The sequence below is a fragment of the Neovison vison genome, chromosome X (genome assembly GCF_020171115.1).
Source record: "Neovison vison isolate M4711 chromosome X, ASM_NN_V1, whole genome shotgun sequence".
Lineage (NCBI taxonomy): Eukaryota > Metazoa > Chordata > Mammalia > Carnivora > Mustelidae > Neogale > Neogale vison.
The window spans coordinates 81,795,655-81,816,383 of record NC_058105.1 but is presented as its reverse complement, the minus strand read 5'-3'; the positions used below and the strand labels follow the sequence as shown (position 1 = coordinate 81,816,383).

At 40.1% G+C, this 20,729-nt stretch overlaps 1 long non-coding RNA gene across 1 annotated transcript; it reads right to left on the bottom strand.

Moving 5' to 3' along the window:
* Positions 1-345: 345 nt before the first annotated feature.
* LOC122897443 lies at positions 346-17,518 on the bottom strand. Its single transcript, XR_006382535.1, has 2 exons — positions 17,448-17,518; positions 346-377 (listed from the first exon to the last, which is right to left on the bottom strand). It is a non-coding gene; the product is annotated as an uncharacterized LOC122897443 (long non-coding RNA).
* Positions 17,519-20,729: the final 3,211 nt, after the last annotated feature.

Below are 20,729 nucleotides of genomic sequence, written 5' to 3'. Positions count from 1 at the left end.
GACCTTAGTGGAAAAGCTTTCAGTTTTTCTCCATTGAGAATGATATTTGCAGTGGGTTTTTCATAGATGGCTTTGATGATATTGAGGTATGTGCCCTCTATCCCTACACTTTGAAGGGTTTTGATCAGGAAGGGATGCTGTACTTTGTCAAATGCTTTTTCAGCATCTATTGAGAGTATCATATGGTTCTTGTTCTTTCTTTTATTGATGTGTTGTATCACATTGACTGATTTGCGGATGTTGAACCAACCTTGCAGCCCTGGGATAAATCCCACTTGGTCGTGGTGAATAATCCTTTTAATGTACTCTTGAATCCTATTGGCTAGTATTTTGGTGAGAATTTTCGCATCTTGTTCATCAAGGATATTGGTCTATAGCTCTCTTTTTTGATGGGATCCTTGTCTGGTTTTGGGATCAAGGTGATGCTGGCCTCATAAATGAGTTTGGGAGTTTTCCTTCCATTTCTATTTTATGGAACAGTTTCAGGAGAATAGCAATTAGTTCTTCTTTATATGTTTGGTAGAATTCCCCCGGGAAGCCATCTGGCCATGGGCTTTTGTTTGTTTGGAGATTTTTAATGACTGTTTCAATCTCCTTACTGGTTATGGGTCTGTTCAGGCTTTCTATTTCTTCCTGGTTCAATTTTGGTAGTTTATATGTTTCTAGGAATACATCCATTTCTTCCAGATTGTCAAATTTGTTGGCGTAGAGTTGCTCATAGTATGTTCTTATAATAGTTTGTATTTCTTTGGTGTTAGTTGTGATCTCTCCTCTTTCATTCATGATTTTATTTATTTGGGTCCTTTCTCCTTTCTTTTTGATAAGTCTGGCCAAGGGTTTATCAATTTTATTAATTCTTTCAAAGAACCAGCTCCTAGTTTGGTTGATTTGTTCTATTGTTTTTTTGGTTTCTATTTCATTGATTTCTGCTCTGATCTTTATGATTTCTCTTCTCCTGCTGGGCTTAGGGTTTCTTTCTTGTTCTTTCTCCAGCTCCTTTAGGTGTAGGGTTAGGTTGTGTACCTGAGACCTTTCTTGTTTCTTGAGAAAATCTTGTACCGCTATATATTTTCCTCTCAGGACTGCCTTTGTGGTGTCCCACAGATTTTGAACCGTTGTATTTTCATTATCATTTGTTTCCATGATTTTTTTCAATTCTTCTTTAATTTCCCGGTTGACCCATTCATTCTTTAGAAGGATGCTGTTTAGTCTCCATGTATTTGTGTTCTTTTCAAACTTCCTCTTGTGGTTGAGTTCTAGCTTCAGAGCGTTGTGGTCTGAAAATATACAGGGAATGATCCCAATCTTTTGATACTGGTTGAGTCCTGATTTAGAACCGAGGATGTGATCTATTCCGGAGAATGTTTCATGTACACTAGAGAAGAATGTGTATTCTGCTGCTTTGGGATGAAATGTTCTGAATATATCTGTGATGTCCATCTCATCCAGTGTATCATTTAAGGCCTTTATTTCCCTGTTGATCTTTTGCTTGGATGATCTGTCCATTTCAGTGAGGGGAGTGTTAAAGTCCCCTTCTATTATTGTATTATTGTTGATGTGTTTCTTTGATTCTGTTTTTAATTGGTTTATATAGTTTGCTGTGCCCACGTTGGGGGCATAGATATTTAAAATTGTTAGATCTTCTTGTTGGACAGACCCTTTGAGTATGATATAATGTCCTTCCTCATCTCTTATTATAGTCTTTGGCTTAAAATCTAATTGATCTGATATAAGGATTGCCACTCCTGCTTTTTTCTGATGTCCATTAGCATGGTAAATTCTTTTCCACCCACTCACTTTAAATCTTCAGGTGACTTTGGGCTTAAAATGAGTTTCTTGGAGGCAACATATAGATGGGTTTTGTTTTTTTATCCATTCTGATACCCTGTGTCTTTTGATTGGGGCATTTAGCCCATTAACATTCAGGGTAACTATTGAGAGATATGATTTTAGTGCCATTGTATTGCCTGTAAGGTGACTGTTACTGTATATTGTCTCTGTTCCTTTCTGATCTACCACTTGTAGGCTCTCTCTTTGCTTAGAGGACCCCTTTCAGTATTTCCTGTAGAGCTGGTTTGGTGTTTGCAAATTCTTTCAGTTTTTGTTTGTCCTGGAAGCTTTTAATCTCTCCTTCTATTTTCAATGATAGCCTAGCTGGATATAGTATTCTTGGCTGCATGTTTTTCTCGTTTAGTGCTCTGAAAATATCATGCCAGCTCTTTCTGGCCTGCCAGGTCTTGTGGATAATCAGCGGCCAATCTAATACTTTTACCATTGTATGTTACAGACTTCTTTTCCCGGGCTGCTTTCAGGATTTTCTCTTTGTCACTAAGGCTTGTAAATCTTACTATTAGGTGATGGGGTGTGGGCCTATTCTTATTGATTTTGAGGGGCATTCTCTGAACCTCCTGAATTTTGATGCTCGTTCCCTTTGCCATATTGGGGAAATTCTCCCTGATAATTCTCTCCAGTATACCTTCTGGTCCCCTCTCTCTTTCTTCTTCTTCTGGAATCCCAATTATTCTAATGTTGTTTCGTCTTATGGTGTCACTTATCTCTCGAATTCTCCCCTCATGGTCCAGTAGCTGTTTGTCCCTCTTTTGCTCAGCTTCTTTATTCTCTGTCATTTGGTCTTCTATATCGCTAATTCTTTCTTCTGCCTCATTTATCCTAGCAGTGAGAGCCTCCATTTTCGATTGCACCTCATTGATAGCTTTTTTGATTTCAACTTGGTTAGATTTTAGTTCTTTTATTTCTCCAGAAAGGGCTTTTATATCTCTGGAGAGGGTTTCTCTAATATCTTCCATGCCTTTTTCAAGCCCGGCTATAACCTTGAGAATTGTCATTTTGAACTCTAGATCTGACATATTACCAATGTCTGTATTGATTAGGTCCCTAGCCTTCGGTACTGCCTCTTGTTCTTTTTTTTGTTGTGAATTTTCCCGCCTTGTCATTCTGTCCAGCTAAGAGTATATGAAGGAGCAAGTAAAATACTAAAGGGTGGCAACAATCCCAGGAAAATATGCTTTAACCAAATCAGAAGAGATCCCAAATCGTGAGGGTGGATTTCTCCCCCCTCACGATTGGGTGAGGGATCTCCCCTGTTTGGGATCTCCCAATCTCTTCTGATTGGGATCTCTTCTGATTTGGGATAAAAAGAGGTTCAAAAAGAAAGAAAGAAAAAAAAGAAAAAAAGAATTAAAAAAAAGAGATTGAATTAAAAATTCAATCAAGAATTTAAAAAAGAATTAAGAAAAAAATGATTGAAGAGATTAGGATCTCTTCTGATTTGGGGATAAAAAGAGGTTCAAAAATAAAGAAAGAAAAAAAAGAATTAAAAAAAAAGAAAATGAATAAAGAAAAGTATAAAAAAGAAAAATATATATATTAGATAATCTAGTTAAAAAACGTTAAAAAAGAAAAGGTTAAAAGTTATAAAAAATTTTAGCAGAAGAAGAGAAAAAAAATGAAAAAGAAAAAAATTAAATTAACTGCAAGACTAAAAAATCATGGGCAGAAAACCCATGAGTTCCATGGTTTGTTTTCTCCTCCTCTGGAATTCTGCTGCTCTCTCCTTGGTATTGAATCTGCACTCCTTGGTAGGTGAACTTGGTCTTGCCTGGATTTCTTGTTGATCTTCTGGGGGAGGGGCCTGTTGTAGTGATTCTCAAATGTCTTTGCCCCAGGCGGAATTACACCGCCCTTACCAGGGGCCGGGCTGAGTGATCTGCTCGGCTTTGCTTTCAGGAGCTTTTGTTCCCTGAGCGCTTTCCGTAGAGTTCCGGAGGACGGGAATACAAATGGCAGCCTCCTGGTCTCCGGCCCGGAGGAGCCAAGAGCCCGGGGCCCCGCTCCCCAGTGTGCCCTCCGTGAACAGCTCCTAGTAACTCGCGTCTGCCTAACCTCCGGCCGCGCTCCGAGCTCACCGAGCTTGTGACCGGTTCAAGGCAACTCCGATCTGTGAGCTTACTGTAGGCTCTGTCTCTGCAGCCGGCTTTCCCGTTCCAATATCCGCAAGCTCTGCGACACTCAGACACCCCCGATCCTTCTGTGACCCCGCGGGACCTGAGGTCACGCCGACCCCGCGTGGGCTTCGCCCCGGTTTAGCCTCCGGAGCTATGTCCCTCAGCGGAACAGACTCTCAAAAGTCCTGATTTTGTGCTCCGTTGCTCCGCCGCCTGCAGGGAGCTGGCCCCTCCCCCCGGGGTCTATCTTCCCGTCGCTTTGGATTCACTTCTCCGCCAGTCCTACCTTTCAGAAAGTGGTTGTTTTTCTGTTTCTAGAATTGCTGTTCTTCTTCTCTTCGATCTGCCGATGGATTTGCAGGTGTTTGTAATCTTTAGATAAGCTCTCTAGCTGATCTCCTGCTAGCTGAGGTAGTCTCAGCCTGCTACTTCTCCGCCATCTTGACTCCTCCCCCGAGAGTTTGACTTCTTTATTACCAATTTGGATACCTTTTATTTCTCTTTGTTGTCTGATTCCTGTTGCTAGGACTCCTAATACTATTCAACATCACTAGCCGTCAGGGAGATTCAGATTAAAACTACATTGAGATATCACCTTACACCAGTTAGAATGGCCAAAATTAGCAAAATTACCCCAATGTTTATAGCAGCAATGGCCACGGTCGCCAAACTATGGAAAGAACCAAAATGCCCTTCAACGGATGAATGGATAAGGAAGATGTGGTCCATATACACTATGGAGTATTATGCCTCCATCAGAAAGGATGAATACCCAACTTTTGTAGCAACATGGACGGGACTGGAAGAGATTATGCTGAGTGAAATCAGTCAAGCAGAGAGAGCCAATTATCATATGGTTTCACTTATTTGGGGAGCATAACAAATATCATGGAGGACAAGGGGTGTTAGAGAGGAGAAGGGAGTTGGGGTAAATTGGAAGGAAAGGTGAATCATGAGAGACTATGGACTCTGAAAAACAATCTGAGGGGTTTGAAGTGGTGGGGGTGTGGGAGGTTGGGTTACCAGGTGGTGGGTATTATAGAGGGCACGGATTGCATGGAGCCCTGGGTGTGGTGAAAAAAATAATGAATACTGTTTTTCTGAAAATAAATAAATTGAAAAAATTAAAAAATTAAAAAAAGAAATTAAAAATAGAACTTCCCTATGACCCTGTCACTGTTTTCCTGGGTATTTACCCCAAAGATACAGATGTAGTGAAAAGAAGGGCCATCTGTACCCCAATGTTTATAGCAGCAATGGCTACGGTCGCCGAACTGTGGAAAGAACCAAGATGCCCTTCAACGGACGAATGGATAAGGAAGATGTGTTCCATATACACTATGGAGTATTATGCCTCTATCAGAAAGGATGAATACCCAACTTTTGTAGCAACATGGACGGGACTGGATGAGATTATGCTGAGTGAAATAAGTCAAGCAGAGAATCAATTATCATTGGTTTCACTTATTTGTGGAGCATAACAAATAGCATGGAGGACATGGGGAGATAGAGAGGAGAAGGGAGTTGGGGGAAATTGGAAGGGGAGGTGAACCATGAGAGACTATGGACTCTGGAAAACAATCTGAGGGTTTTGAAGGGGCAGGGGGTGGGAGGTCGTGGTACCAGGTGGTGGGTATTAGAGAGGGCACAGATTGCATGGAGCACTGGGTGTGGTGTAAAAATAATGAATACTGTTATGCTGAAAATAAAAAATAAATTAAAAAAAAAGCTTCTGCACAGCAAAGGAAACAGTCAACAAAATTAAGAGGCAACCCATGGAATGAGAGAAGATATTTGTAAATGACCGTACAGACAAAGGTCTGATATCCATGATCCTTAAGGAACTCTTCAAACTCAACACCCAAAACATAGATAATCACATCAAAAATGGGCAGAAGGCATGAACAGACACTTCTCCAAAGAACACATTAAGAAATAGCTAACAGACACAGGAAAAAAATGTTCATCATCATTAGCCATCAGGGAGGAGCAAATCAAAACCACATTGAGATACCACCTTACACCAGTCAGAATAGCCGAAATTAACAAGACAGGAAACAACAAGTGTTGGAGAGGATGTGGAGAAAGGGGAACCCTCTTACACTGTTGGTGGGAATGCAAGTTGGCGCAGCCACTTTAGAAAACAGTGTGGCGATTCCTTAAGAAATAAAAATAGAGCTACCTATGACCCTGTAATTGCATTTCTGGGTATTTACCCCAAAGATACATATGTGTGAAAACAAGGGCCAGGTTCATAGCAGCAATGGCCACAGTCACTGAAGTGTGGAAAGAGCCAAGATGCTCTTCAACAGATGAATGGGTAAAGAAGATATGGTCCATATATACAATGGAATGTTATGTCGCCACTAGAAAGGATGAATACCCACCTTTTGTATCAACATGGACAAGACTGGAGGACATTATGCTGAGTGAAATAAGTCAAGCAGAAAGATTCATTTATCATATTATCATATTATTTCACTTACTTGTGGAGTATAAGGAATAACACAGAGGACATTAGAAGAAAGAAAGGAAAAATGAATTGGGGTAAGTTGAAGGGGGAGATGAAGCATGAGAGACTGTGGACTCTGAGAAACAAACAGGGTTTTGGAGGGGAGGGAGGCCAGGGTTTGGGTGAGCCTGGTGGTGGGTCTTAAGGAGGGCATGTATCGCATAGAGCACTGGGTGTGGTGTGTAAACAATGAATCTTGGAACACTGAAAAAATAAAATAAAAAAATAAATTAAGTAAAGGTCCAGAACAGCTGAACTATGGAAAGAGCCCAGATTCAATGGACAGATGAATGGATAATGAAAAGCTGGTATATACTATATATGGATAACAAAGGAATATTACATGGCCATCAAAAAATGAAATCTTGCCATTTGCAAGGAAATGAATGGATCTTGAGGGTATTATGTTATGTGAAATAAGTCAATCTGAGAAAGACAATTATAGGGTTTCACTGATATGTAGTATTTAAGAAACAAGGCAGAGGATCATAGGAGAAGAGAGGAAAAAATGAAATAAGATGAAGCCAAGGAGGGAGACAAGCCATAAGAGACCCTTAATCTCAGGAAACATACTGAGGGTTGCTGGACGGGAGAGAGGTGGGGTAATGGGGAGGCTGTGTGATAGACACTGGGGAGGATATGTGCTGTGGTGAGCTCTGTGTGTTGTATAAGACTGATGGATCACAGATCTGTACCACTGAAACAAATAATACATTATATGTTAATAACTAAAAATAAATAAAATAAGTAAATAAATCTTAAAAAAATTTAAAAAAAGAGAAAAACCCACAGCTAACATCATCCTAAATGGGGGAAAACCCTCGGTTTTCCCCCTAAGGTCACAAACAAGATCCAGATGTCTACTCTCGCCACTTTTATTCAGCATAACACTGGAAATCCTAGCCACAGCAATCAGACAATCAAAAGAAATAAAAGATATACAAATCAGTAAAGAAGGAGTAAAACTTTCACTATTTGTATATGATATGATACTATATTAAAAACCTGAAAAATTCCACCAGAAAATTGCTAGAACTGATACACGAATTCAGTACAGTTACTGGTTACAAAATCAATGTACAGAAATCTGTTCTATTTCTATACATCAATAATGAACCAGCAGAAAGAGAAATTAAGAATCTCATTTACAATTGCTTCAAAAATAATACAATTCCATTCTTACTTTTTTCCTAAAGTTTTTTCCTACTCCTCTAGTTTCTAGGTAAAGATTTTTATAGAAATATTCAGATATTATATATTTTGTATTTAAATATTATATTAAATAAAGTTATTAAATATTTGAAAAAAAATACAATCCCTAGGACTAGGACCTAACCAAAGAGGTGAAAAACCTGTACTCTGAAAACTATGAAACATGAATGAAAGAAATTGACGATGACACAAAGAAGGGGAAAGACATTCAATGTTCACAGCTTGGAAGAACAAATATTGTTAAAATGTCTATACTTCCCAAAGCAATCTACACATTTAATGCAAAACCTATCAAAATACAAACAGCATTTTTCACAGAGCTAGAACAATCCTAAACTTTGTATGGAACCACAAAAGACTCCGAATAGCCAAAGCAATCTTCAAAAAGAAAAGCCAAGCTAGAGTCATCACAATTCTGGACTTCAAGTTCTATTACAAAGTTGTAGTAATCAAAACATTATGGTGCTGGCGCAAAAGTAAACACATAGATCAGTGAAACAGAATAGAAAACCCAGAAATGAACCCACAACTGTATGGTCAATTAATCTTTGACAAAGCAGAAAGGAATATTCAATGGAAAAAAGACCACCTCTTCAACAAATTGTATTGGGAAAACTACGTCTCCAAAGGCAAAGGAAACAAAAGCGAAAATAAACTTTTGGGACTTCATCAAAATCAAAAGCTTCTGCACAGCAAAGGAAACAGTCAAAAAAACAAAGAGGCTGAAAAACAATCTGAGGGGTTTGAAGTGGCGGGGGGGGTGGGAGGTTGGGGTACCAGGTGGTGGATTATAGAGGGCACGGCTTGCATGGAGCACTGGGTGTGGTGAAAAAATAATGGATACTGTTTTTCTGAAAATAAATAAATTGAAAAGAAAAAAAAAAACAAAAAACAAAGAGGCAACCCACCGAATGGGAGAAGATATTTGCAAATGACAGTACAGACAAAAGGTTAATATCCAGGATCTATAATGAACTCCTCAAACTCAACCCACACAAAACAGACAAACACATCAAAAAATGGGCAGAAGATATGAACAGACACTTCTCCAATCAAGACATACAAATGGCTATCAGACACATGAAAAAATGTTCATCATCATTAGCCCTCAGGGAGATTCAAATTAAAACCACATTGAGATATCACCTTACACCAGTTAGAATGGCCAAAATTAACAAAACAGGAAACAACATGTGTTGGAGAGGATGTGGAGAAAGGGGAACCCTCTTACACTGTTGGTGGGAATGCAGGTTGGTGCAGCCTCTTTGGAGAACAGTGTGGAGATTCCTCAAGAAATTAAAAATAGAACTTCCCTATGACCCTGCCATTGCACTCCTGGGTATTTACCCCAAAGACACAGATGTCGTGAAAAGAAGGGCCATCTGTACCCAGTGTTTATAGCAGCAATGGCGACGGTCGCCAAACTATGGAAAGAACCAAGATGCCCTTCAACGGATGAATGGATAAGGAAGATGTGGTCCATATACACTATGGAGTATTATGCCTCCATCAGAAAGGATGAATACCCAACTTTTGTAGCAACATGGACGGGACTGGAAGAGATTATGCTGAGTGAAATAAGTCAAGCAGAGAGAGTCAATTATCATATGGTTTCACTTATTTGTGGAGCATAACCAATAGCATGGAGGACAAGGGGTGTTAGAGAGGAGTAGGGAATTTGGGTAAATTGGAAGGGGAGGTGAACCATGAGAGACTATGGACTCTGAAAAACAGTCTGAGGGGTTTGAAGTGGCGGGGGGGTGGGAGGTTGGGGTACCAGGTGGTGGGTATTATAGAGGGCACAGCTTGCATGGAGCACTGGGTGTGGTGAAAAAATAATGAATAATATTTTTCTGAAAATAAATAAATTGGAAAAAAAACTACACAACAATTCCACCACTTTAAAAAAAAAGATATTATTTATTTATTTATTTGACAGAGAGAGAGAGAGAGAGAGAGATTGATCACAAGTAGGCAGAGAGGCAGGCAGAGGGAGAGCGGGAGGCAGGCTCCCTGCTGAGCAGAGAGCCCAATGCAGGGCTTGATCCCAGGACCTTGAGACCATGACCTGACCCGAAGGCAGAGGCTTAACCCACTGAGCCACCCAGGCATCCCTCCACCACTTTCTTATGCCATACAGAAAAATAAATTCAAAATGGATTAAAAACTTAAATGTGAGACTTGAAACCATAAAAATCCCAAAGAAGAACACACACGATAACTTCTCTGATATTGGCTGTGTAGCAAATTCTTTTGAGACATGTTTCCTGAGGCATGGGAAACAAAAGCAAAAATAAACTATTGGGACTACATCAAAATAAAGAGTTTCTGCACTGGGTGTGGTGCAAAAACAATGAATACTGTTATGCTGAAAAGAATGAATACCCAACTTTTGTAGCAACATGGACGGGACTGGAAGAGATTATGCTGAGTGAAATAAGTCAAGCAGAGAGAGTCAATTATCATATGGTTTCACTTATTTGTGGAGCATAACAAAGAGCATGGAGGACAAGGGGCATTAGAGAGGAGTAGGGAATTTGGGTAAATTGGAAGGGGAGGTGAACCATGAGAAACTATGGACTCTGAAAACAATCTGAGGGGTTTGAAGTGGCAGGGGGTAGGAGGTTGGGGTACCAGGTGGTGGGTATTATAGAGGGCACGGCTTGCATGGAGCACTGGGTGTGGTGGAAAAAAATGAATACTGTTTTTCTGAAAATAAATAAATTGGAAAAAAAGGAAAAAAAAGAAAATTAAAAAAAAGAACCATGAGAGACTATGGACTCTGAAAAACAGTCTGAGGGGTTTGAAGTGGCGGGGGGGTGGGAGGTTGGGGTACCAGGTGGTGGGTATTATAGAGGGCACGGCTTGCATGGAGCACTGGGTGTGGTGAAAAAATAATGAATACTGTTTTTCTGAAAATAAATAAATTGGAAAAACACACACACACACACACACAAAGAGTTTCTGCACAGTGAAGAAAACAATCAACAAAACTAAAATGCAACCTATGGGATGGGAGAAGATATTTGCACATGACAGGGGTTAGTATCCAAAATATATAAAGAATTGACACAACACCCCAAAAACAAATAATCCAGTTATAAAATGGGAAGAAGTCTTGAATAGACATTTCTCCAAGGTCGCACAGATGGCCAAGAGGCAGATGAAAAGATGCTCAGCATCACTTATTATTAGGGAAATGCAAATTAAAACTGCAATGTGATATCCCATCACACCTGTCAGAATGGTAAAATCAACAACACAGGAAGAAACAGGCATTGGGGAGAATGTAGAAAAAAGGAACACTCATGCACAGTTGGTGGGAATGCAAGCTGAAGCAGTCACTGTGGAAAACAGTATAGAGTTTCCTCAAAATGTTAAAAAGAGAACTATCTTATGATCCAGCACATGCATTACTTGGTATTTACCCAAAGAATACAAGAACACTATTTCAAGGGGATACATACACCCTATGTTTATAGCAGCATTATTTACAATAGCAATTGTATTACAATAGATATGTAAGCAGCCTAAGCATCCAGTGATTGATGAATAGATAAAGAAGATGTGATATGTATATCAGAATATTACACAGCCATGAGCAAGTATGAAATCTTGCTATTTGCAAGGGTATGCATGGAGCTAGAGAGTATTATCTTAAATGAAATAAGTCAGAGAAAGACAAATACTATATGATTTTACTAATATATGGCATTGAAGAAATAAATAATCCAAGGGGAAAAATGAGAGAGAGAGAGAGAGAGAGAGAGAGAGAGCATGGACTATGAGAAAGAAACTGAGGGTTTTGGAGGGGAGGGTGTGGGGGGTTTCGAGGGCCTGGTGGTGGGTATTAGGCAGGGCACATACTGCATGGAGCACTGGGTATGGTGCATAAACAATCTTGGAACACTGCAAAAATAAAATACAATTTTAAAAAAGAAAAAAATAAAGAGATCAAAAGATCAAAAGAAGAATAATGTTTTGTGGCATGTGAAAATCATATGAAATTTAAATTCAGTCTCCAAAGAATGCCCAGTTTCAACTTGGAGATGTAGAAGAGCTAGAAAGATGTCACTCCTGCCCTCATAAGAAAAATACTGGAAAGCCTATGTATTAATGACTTTTCAAGACTCCTTCAGAGAACTGAGGTCTCAAACCAAATGTTCTAGAGATGGGTGCCTGCAGGGAAACACAGAACCTGTGAATTTGCTTTCCTGGAGCAGACACTTCTTTTTTTTTTTTTTTTAAAGATTTTATTTATTTATTTGACAGAGAGAGATTACAAGTAGGCAGAGAGGCAGGCAGAGAGAGAGAGAGAGAGAGGAGGAAGCAGGCTCCCCGCTGAGCAGAGAGCCCGATGCGGGACTCGATCCCAGGACCCTGAGATCATGACCTGAGCCGAAGGCAGCGGCTTAACCCACTGAGCCACCCAGGCGCCCTGGAGCAGACACTTCTTGATGTCATATAAACCAGTAAGAACAGTAAAGTAGAAATTTTGATGAACTGCTGGAAGCAATTGCTGGAATGTGAACTAGCATGAGAGTATTGGTCTCCTGGGAGTGAAAAGGGCATTCTTGCTGTATTTTCCTCCAGGAATTCCCCCACCCTAGGCTCTAACAATGGGGAGAATATAAAGAAAGTGCTCTCTCACTGGCTCTCTCTCTCTTTCTCTCTGGTGCTGGCTGGGAAAGGGGGGAACAGCAGCCACTTCAAAATCTGAAATCCACCCAGGCTCCTTCCACTATCTCCTATACAGAACAAACAGCTTAATCTGCAATGGGAAGGGATCCTATGGAAGACCTTGATAGGGGAATCACTACTGAGACTTTTAAGGGTTTGAAATTAATCTGTGCTCCTTTCACCAAGCACTGAGCTCCTCTTGAGTAGCACATCTTGGTTTGCTCTGGTGGAGACTGAATACCTGACCTTGGGAATACAACATCCTTAGGTATACAACCTAAGCTGCTTGTCATTAATTTTTTTCTGATCTACCAAGTGATAAAATTGGTGTCCTCACAGATATTTCATAATGAAAGGGAAGTAAATTCAAGAATGCACTCAAAAAATTCCTAGAGGCCCAAGTAGTTTGCATGAATAGGTGTCTTACATTGTCTGGATCCCATACCTAAAGGATGATGAAGAATTACCTATGGACAGATTATAAAGGAATTTAAAAAAAACCTATTTGGCCTAGTTTACAGATTGTTCCACAATCTTTAATTTACTGTTGCCAGCTAGAAGTAGATTGCTACAGTGTTATAGTTTCACTCATGGACAGCTTCAAAGGACAGTGGTGAAGGGATATCTTATCAGTGGGCAGAACTTTAAGTATTAAAACTGGTTTTCCCCTTTTCCATGAAAGAGAAACAGTCAGAGGTTTGGATCTACACCAAATGATAGGCAATTTGTAATGGTTTGGTTGGAGGATCTGAAACTAGAAAAGAACATGTTTGGAGGTATAATAGCATAGAGATCTAAGGAAGACTCACACACACAGAACTCTCAAAATTGTTCCAGATTTTGAGACCGTTTTTATAGTTCTAGAATATTCATCATAGCTCTCAACTACAGAAGCAGCTCTCAATAATCAGGTGAACAAGATGAACCATCCTATTAACATCAGTCATCCTCCTTTCCCAGCCACTGCAGGGCTTGCTAAATGATCCCATGAACAAAAGTCCAACTTCCTGGGGCACCTGGGTGGCTCAGTGGGTTAAAGCCTCTGCCTTTGGCTCGGGTCATGATCCCAGGGTCCTGGGATCGAGCCCCACATCGGGCTCTCTGCTCAGCGGGGAGCCTGCTTCCTCCTCTCTCTCTGCCTGCCTCTCTGCCTACTTGTGATCTCTGTCTGTCAAATAAATAAATTAAAAAACAAAAAACAAAACTCTACCCTTCTACACGTTAAACAAATTAATAGCAAGGCACGAGACTAATTGCAATTAAAATAGTTAATTCATTGCTTCTTTAAAAAAAAATGTCCAACTTCCTTCTCCTAGTCTGAATTGGTCCTTGCTGAATGACCATGTTGTTAATGCTGATTGCTTGTCATGAGCTTCTAATGAGGGATTACGGCTTGAGAGGACAAACCAGCTACACAGTGGCATGTTGATTACAGTAGACCCCTTCTCTCATTGAACAGGCAGTGATCTGTTGTCTCTGTAATGTCTAATTATTCTGGAAACAGATTTACCTTCTTTGTTCACCATACTTCTATCCATGGGTTTATTGAATGCCTCATCCACCATTATGATATCTACATAGAACACTGTTACTGTTCTGACCAAGAAACTTGTCCTACAGAGGAAAAAGTCAGGCAAGGAACTGATGTTCAGAGGTCACCATTTTTCCCATCACCTACAACCGACTAGCTTTAGAGGATGGGGAGGACAGTTGTGCCTCAGTTGGGAGGCAGCACCTTATTAACATGGAGTGCCATTCTACAGTAACTAATAAACATTTGGTGCTTTTATCTCATAGCCAGAACACATGGATCAAGGAACCAAGAGATGAAAAGAGGAGTGATCCTTCTTATCATTACACCTAATGCATCATTTGTAAAAATGTTGCTTCCTGTCTCTGTGACTCTGAACTCTACCAGTTTAGAAGTTTTTAAAACTGAAGACAGGAATGCTTCCCCTGAAGTATAGTTGAAAACAGCCACCTTGTCATTTCAAGCTTATCCTGCTGCTAGAGAGACAGGCCAGAAAAAGGGAGGGAATTACTGATTAGGCTGAAATGACCAACTCTATCAAGGGGAAATCGGGTTCCTACAGCCCTATGGGACAAGGGTGAGTATGATGGCCCTCCTTGGTGGATCTTCTGGGGCACTTTCTGCTACTACTATGTTCAAAAGTAGAAGTTAGTGGAAAACTAAAGCAACTCCATATAGGCAGGCCTACCAACAGCTCAAAATGTAGAACGGGTAATGGGGAAGGGAAGTCATAAAAACCAAACACAGCCTCCTGACCAGCTGTAGAAATGAATATTTACACTTTAAATATTTTACTTCATTTGTTACACATATGTGTGTCTATATTTATGTATGTTTAAATTTTTTCTTTTACTCTCCTCTATTGCTTTATGTAGAAGTGATGGATGTGATGGTGAACATTATCATTTAGTCCATAGATTACAGAACATTAGGATCAGGGTGGAGTGGAGAAGGAAAGTCATCCTGCAGAGATCCTGGACTTGGATCTGGGTGTAGCAACTGATGAAACTTCTTTTGACTCTCTAGGGGAATGGGATGAGTGTGTTTCAGTTGTACATGGAATAGGTACATTATGTAAGGGAGCATTTTTGAAATTGCAAGTATAGAAGGTGGCTATTGGGCAGATGAGGAGTGGCCTATGGTGGACAGCTATTATTTCTTGTCTGCACAGTATACTTCTTTTAGTAATAACTCCTTTTTTTTTCCCTGTGGAGAGCTATCTTATCCCAATAAATACATACACTTTTGACTAAACTACACATTAAGTTTTATTTCCCATGGTAAAGTCCTGAACATATGACCTAATTTAGGCCAATAAGCCTCTCTCAGCAACTTTGAAACTTGAGTGTAATCACAAAAATGGGAAAAAATTACTGTAGGAGCAGATTCATCTCAACAACAGCATCCTGTCCATTAGAACTGATTTCCTAGATTCTAAAAGTTGTCCTGGTTCTTGTCCTTTCTGAGGTTCAGTTGTTCAGCTCTTCTTTGATTCTGTGAGTTATCTCATTCTTCTTCCAGTAAATTCCCTTTTTTTCTTTTGTTAAAGTATATCATGCTTGTTTCCTTGCAGTCAAGGGACTCTAACCATTACTCCATTATATAATGCTGAATGAAAAAGATAGGTCACAAAGCAGTATGAAGGGGAGTAGATCAAGATGGAGAATTAAGTACATGCTCCAGGATCTTGCTCCTGCTCTAAATATTTGGAAAAGACATACATGATATATTTCTAAAAGAAACAAATATGGTGCTTGAAAACTGGAAGATGTTCCCCCAGGAGAGCTAGTATTATGAGGAATCTGTGAAAGAGAGAGGGCAAATGTGATTGGAAAAACATGGAGGACATTAGAAAGAAAGGAAAAGTGAAGGGGGGGATATCGGAGGCGGAGATGAAATATGAGAGACTGTGGACTCTGAGAAACAAACGAGGATTTTAGAGGGTAGGGCTGTGGGGGGATGGGTGAGCCTGATGGTGGGCATTAAGGAAGGCACATATTGCATGGAGCACTGGGTGTTATATGTAAACAATGAGTCTTGGAACACTACATCAAAAACTAATGATGTATTGTACAGTGACTAACATAATAAAAAAAGGAAAAACAAAGGAAATGAAATCCTTGAATTACACAAACAGGCAAAAAATGCTACAAAAGTTAGAGACGTCTTGGAGAAGGGGATGTTCCAAGCTTAGAGATAATAGAAACATCAGAAGAAGAGAGTCAAGGGTGATTGCTTGAAGGATGAAACAAAGGAATCTTTGTGAATAGAAGCCCTTGGTTGCAGAGCCAAGGCTGTACCCAGGCAGCTGAAGCCTCCTGGAAGGCAAGGAATTTTCCTATCCCCAGAAGACTACCTAGGAGAGCACTCTGTCCATTAGCATGTTGGCTATACCCTGACTCCAACCCCTGGCAGGCTTTGGTCAACACAATGTAGCACTCATGCAAGGTTAAGAGAAAATTTCAAAACAGTGTATAGTATTATTCTATTGATTTGATCATTGTGAAAAAGAAAAAGAAAACCTCACCAAACCTATTTGTGGAGATTATCTATACATTTTATATGCATAACAAAGGGTCTGAAAGAATACACAGCAACCTGTTAATAATGGTTACTCCTTAGAGGTGATCAGAAAACGACTACTTTTTTTTTTTTGACAGACAGAGATGACAAGTAGGCAGAGAGGCAGGCAGAGAGAGAGAGGAGAAAGCAGGCTCCCTTCTGAGCAGCGAGGCAGACGCGGGGCTCGATCCCAGGACCCTGGGCTCACGACCCGAGCCAAAGGCAGAGGCTTTAACCCACTGAGCCACCCAGGCGCCCCAAAACAACTACTTTTTTAAAAATTTATTTTTTATTTATTTTCAGCATAACAATATTCATTATTTTTGCACCACACCCAGTGCTCCATGCAAGCCGTGCCCTCTATAATACCCACCCCCACCTCACACCCCCCGCCACTTCAAAACCCTCAGATTGTTTTTCAGAGTCTATGGTCTCTCATGGTTCACCTCCCCTTCCAATTTACCCCAACTGCCTTCTCCTCTCTAACTCCCCATGTCCTCCATGCTATTTGTTAAGCTCCACAAATAAGTGAAATCATATGATAATTGACTCTCTCTGCTTGACTTATTTCACTCAGCATAATCTCTTCCAGTCCCGTCCATGTTGCTACAAAAGTTGGGTAGTCATCCTTTCTGATGGAGGCATAATACTCCATAGTGTATAAGGAACACATCTTCCTTATCCATTCGTCCATTGAAGGGCATCTTGGTTCTTTCCACAGTTTGGTGACCGTGGCCATTGCTGCTATAAACATTGGGGTACAGATGGCCCTTCTTTTCTCGACATCTGTATCTTAGGGGTAAATACCCAGGAGTGCAATGGCAGGGTCATAGGGAAGTTCTATTTTTAATTTCTTGAAGAATCTCCACACTGTTCCCAAAAGAGGCTGCACCAACTTGCATTCCCACACACATTCCCACACACACATTCCTCAATGGAGAAGGCACTGTTATGAATGGCCTCAATGGAGGATATTGGTCTATACCTTTCTTTTTTGATGGGATCCTTGTCTGGTTTTGGGATCAAGGTGATGCTGGCCTCATAAAATGAGTTTGGGAGTTTTCCTTCCATTTCTATTTTGTGGAACAGTTTCAGGAGAATAGCAATTAGTTCTTCTTTAAATGTTTGGTAGAATTCCCCCGGGAAGCCGTGTGGCCCTGGGCTTTAGTTTTTTGGAGCTTTTTTTTTTTTTTTCTCTGACATTTCTTTTTCTTTTTCCCAATTTATTTATTTTCAGAAAAACAGTATTCATTATTTTTTCACCACACCCAGTGCTCCATGCAAGCTGTGCCCTCTATAATACCCACCACCTGGTACCCCAACCTCCCACCCGCCCCCGCCACTTCAAACCCCTCAGACTGTTTTTCAGAGTCCATAGTCTCTCATGGTTCACCTCCCCTTCCAATTTACCCAAATTCCCTACTACTCTCTAACGCCCCTTGTCCTCCATGCTATTGGTTATGCTCCACAAATGTGTGAAACCATATGATAATTGACTCTCTCTGCTTGACTGATTTCACTCAGCATAATCTCTTCGAGTCCCGTCCATGTTGCTACAAAAGTTGGATATTCGTCCTTTCTGATGGAGGCATAATACTCCATAGTGTATATGGACCACATCTTCCTTATCCATTCATCCGTTGAAGGGCATCTTGGTTCTTTCCATAGTTTGGCGACCGTCGCCATTGCTGCTATAAATATTGGGGTACAGATGGCCCTTCTTTTCACGACATCTGTATCTTTGGGGTAAATACCCAATTGCAAATTGCAGGGTCGTAGGGAAGCTCTATTTTTAATTTCTTGAGGAATCTCCACACTGTTCTCCAAAGAGGCTGCACCAACTTGCATTCCCACCAACAGTGTAAGAGGGTTCCCCTTTCTCCACATCCTCTCCAACACATGTTGTTTCCTGTTTTGTTAATTTTGGCCATTCTAACTGGTATAAGGTGATATCTCAATGTGGTTTTAATTTGAATCTCCCTGAGGGCTAATGATGATGAGCATTTTTTCATGTGTCTGATAGCCATTTGTATTTCTTGATTGGAGAAGTATCTGTTCATATCTTCTGCCCATTTTTTGATGTGTTTGTCTGTTTCGTGTGGGTTGAGTTTGAGGAGTTCATTATAGATCCTGGATATTAACCTTTTGTCTGTACTGTCATTTGCAAATATCTTCTCCCATTCCTGTTTCAATCTCCTTACTGGTTATGGGTCTGTTCAGGCTTTCTATTTCTTCCTGGTTCAATTTTGGTAGTTTATATGTTTCTAGGAATGCATCCATTTCTTCCAGATTGTCAAATTTGTTGGCATAGAGTTGCTCATAGTATGTTCTTAGAATAGTTTGTATTTCTTTAGTGTTAGTTGTGATTTCTCCTCTTTCATTCATGATTTTATTTATTTGGGTCCTTTCTCTTTTCTTTTTGATAAGTCTGGCCAGGGGGTTATCAATTTTATTAATTCTTTCAAAGAACCAGCTCCTAGTTTCGTTGATTTGCTCTATTGTTTCTTGGTTTCTATTTCATTGATTTCTCCTCTGGTCTTTATGATTTCTCTTCTCCTGCTGGGCTTAGGGTTTCTTTCTTGTTCTTTCTCCAGCTCCTTTAGGTGTAGGGTTAGGTTGTGTACCTGAGACCTTTCTTGTTTCTTGAGAAAAGCTTGTACCGCTATATATTTTCCTCTCAGGACTGTCTTTGTTGTATCCCACAGATTTTGAACCGTTGTATTTTCATTATCATTTGTTTCCATGATTTTTTTCAATTCTTCTTTAATTTTCTGGTTGACCCATTCATTCTTTAGAAGGATGCTGTTTAGTCTCCATTTATTTGGGTGCTTTCCAAACTTCCTCTTGTGGTTGAGTTCTAGCTTCAGAGCATTGTGGTCTGAAAATATGCAGGGAAGGATCCCAATCTTTTGATACCGGTTGAGTCCTGATTTAGGACCGAGGATGTGATCTTTTCTGGAGAATTTTCCATGTGCACTAGAGAAGAATGTGTATTCTGTTGCTTTGGGATGAAATGTTCTGAATATATCTGTGATGTCCATCTCGTCCAGTGTATCATTTAAGGCCTTTATTTCCTTGTTGATCTTTTGCTTGGATGATCTGTCCATTTCAGTGAGGGGAGTTTTAAAGTCCCCTACTATTATTGTATTATTGTTGATGTGTTTCTTTGATTTTGTTATTAATTGGTTTATATAGTTGGCTGCTCCCACGTTGGGGGCATAGATATTTAAAATTGTTAGATCTTCTTGATCTTTGAGTATGATATAGTGTCCTTCCTCATCTCTTATTATAGTCTTTGGCTTAAAATCTAATTGATCTGATATAAGGATTGCCACTCCTGCTTTTTTCTGATGTCCATTAGCATGGTAAATTCTTTTCCACCCCCTCACTTTAAATCTGGAGGTGTCTTCGGGCTTAAAATGAGTTTCTTGCAGGCAACATATACATGGGTTTTGGTTTTTTTATCCATTCTGATACCCTGTGTCTTTTGATTGGGGCATTTAGCCCATTAACATTCAGGGTAACTATTGAGAGATATGATTTTAGTGCCATTGTATTGCCTGTAAGGTGACTGTTACTGTATATTGTCTCTGTTCCTTTCTGATCTACCACTTGTAGGCTCTCTCTTTGCTTAGAGGACCCCTTTCAGTATTTCCTGTAGAGCTGGTTTGGTGTTTGTAAATTCTTTCAGTTTTTGTTTGTCCTGGAAGCTTTTAATCTCTCCTTCTATTTTCAATGATAGCCTAGCTGGATATAGTATTCTTGGCTGCATGTTTTTCTCGTTTAGTGCTCTGAAAATATCATGCCAGCTCATTCTGGCCTGCCAGGTCTTGTGGATAATCAGCGGCCAATCTAATACTTTTACCATTGTATGTTACAGACTTCTTTTCCCGGGCTGCTTTCAGGATTTTCTCTTTGTCACTAAGGCTTGTAAATTTTACTATTAGGTGATGGGGTGTGGGCCTATTCTTATTGATTTTGAGGGGCATTCTCTGAACCTCCTGAATTTTGATGCTCGTTCCCTTTGCCATATTGGGGAAATTCTCCCCAATAATTCTCTCCAGTATACCTTCTGCTCCCCTCTCTCTTTCTTCTTCTTCTGGAATCCCAATTATTCTAATGTTGTTTCATCTTATGGTGTCACTTATCTCTCGAATTCTCCCCTCATGGTCCAGTAGCTGTTTGTCCCTCTTTTGCTCAGCTTCTTTATTCTCTGTCATTTGGTCTTCTATATCGCTAATTCTTTCTTCTGCCTCATTGATCCTAG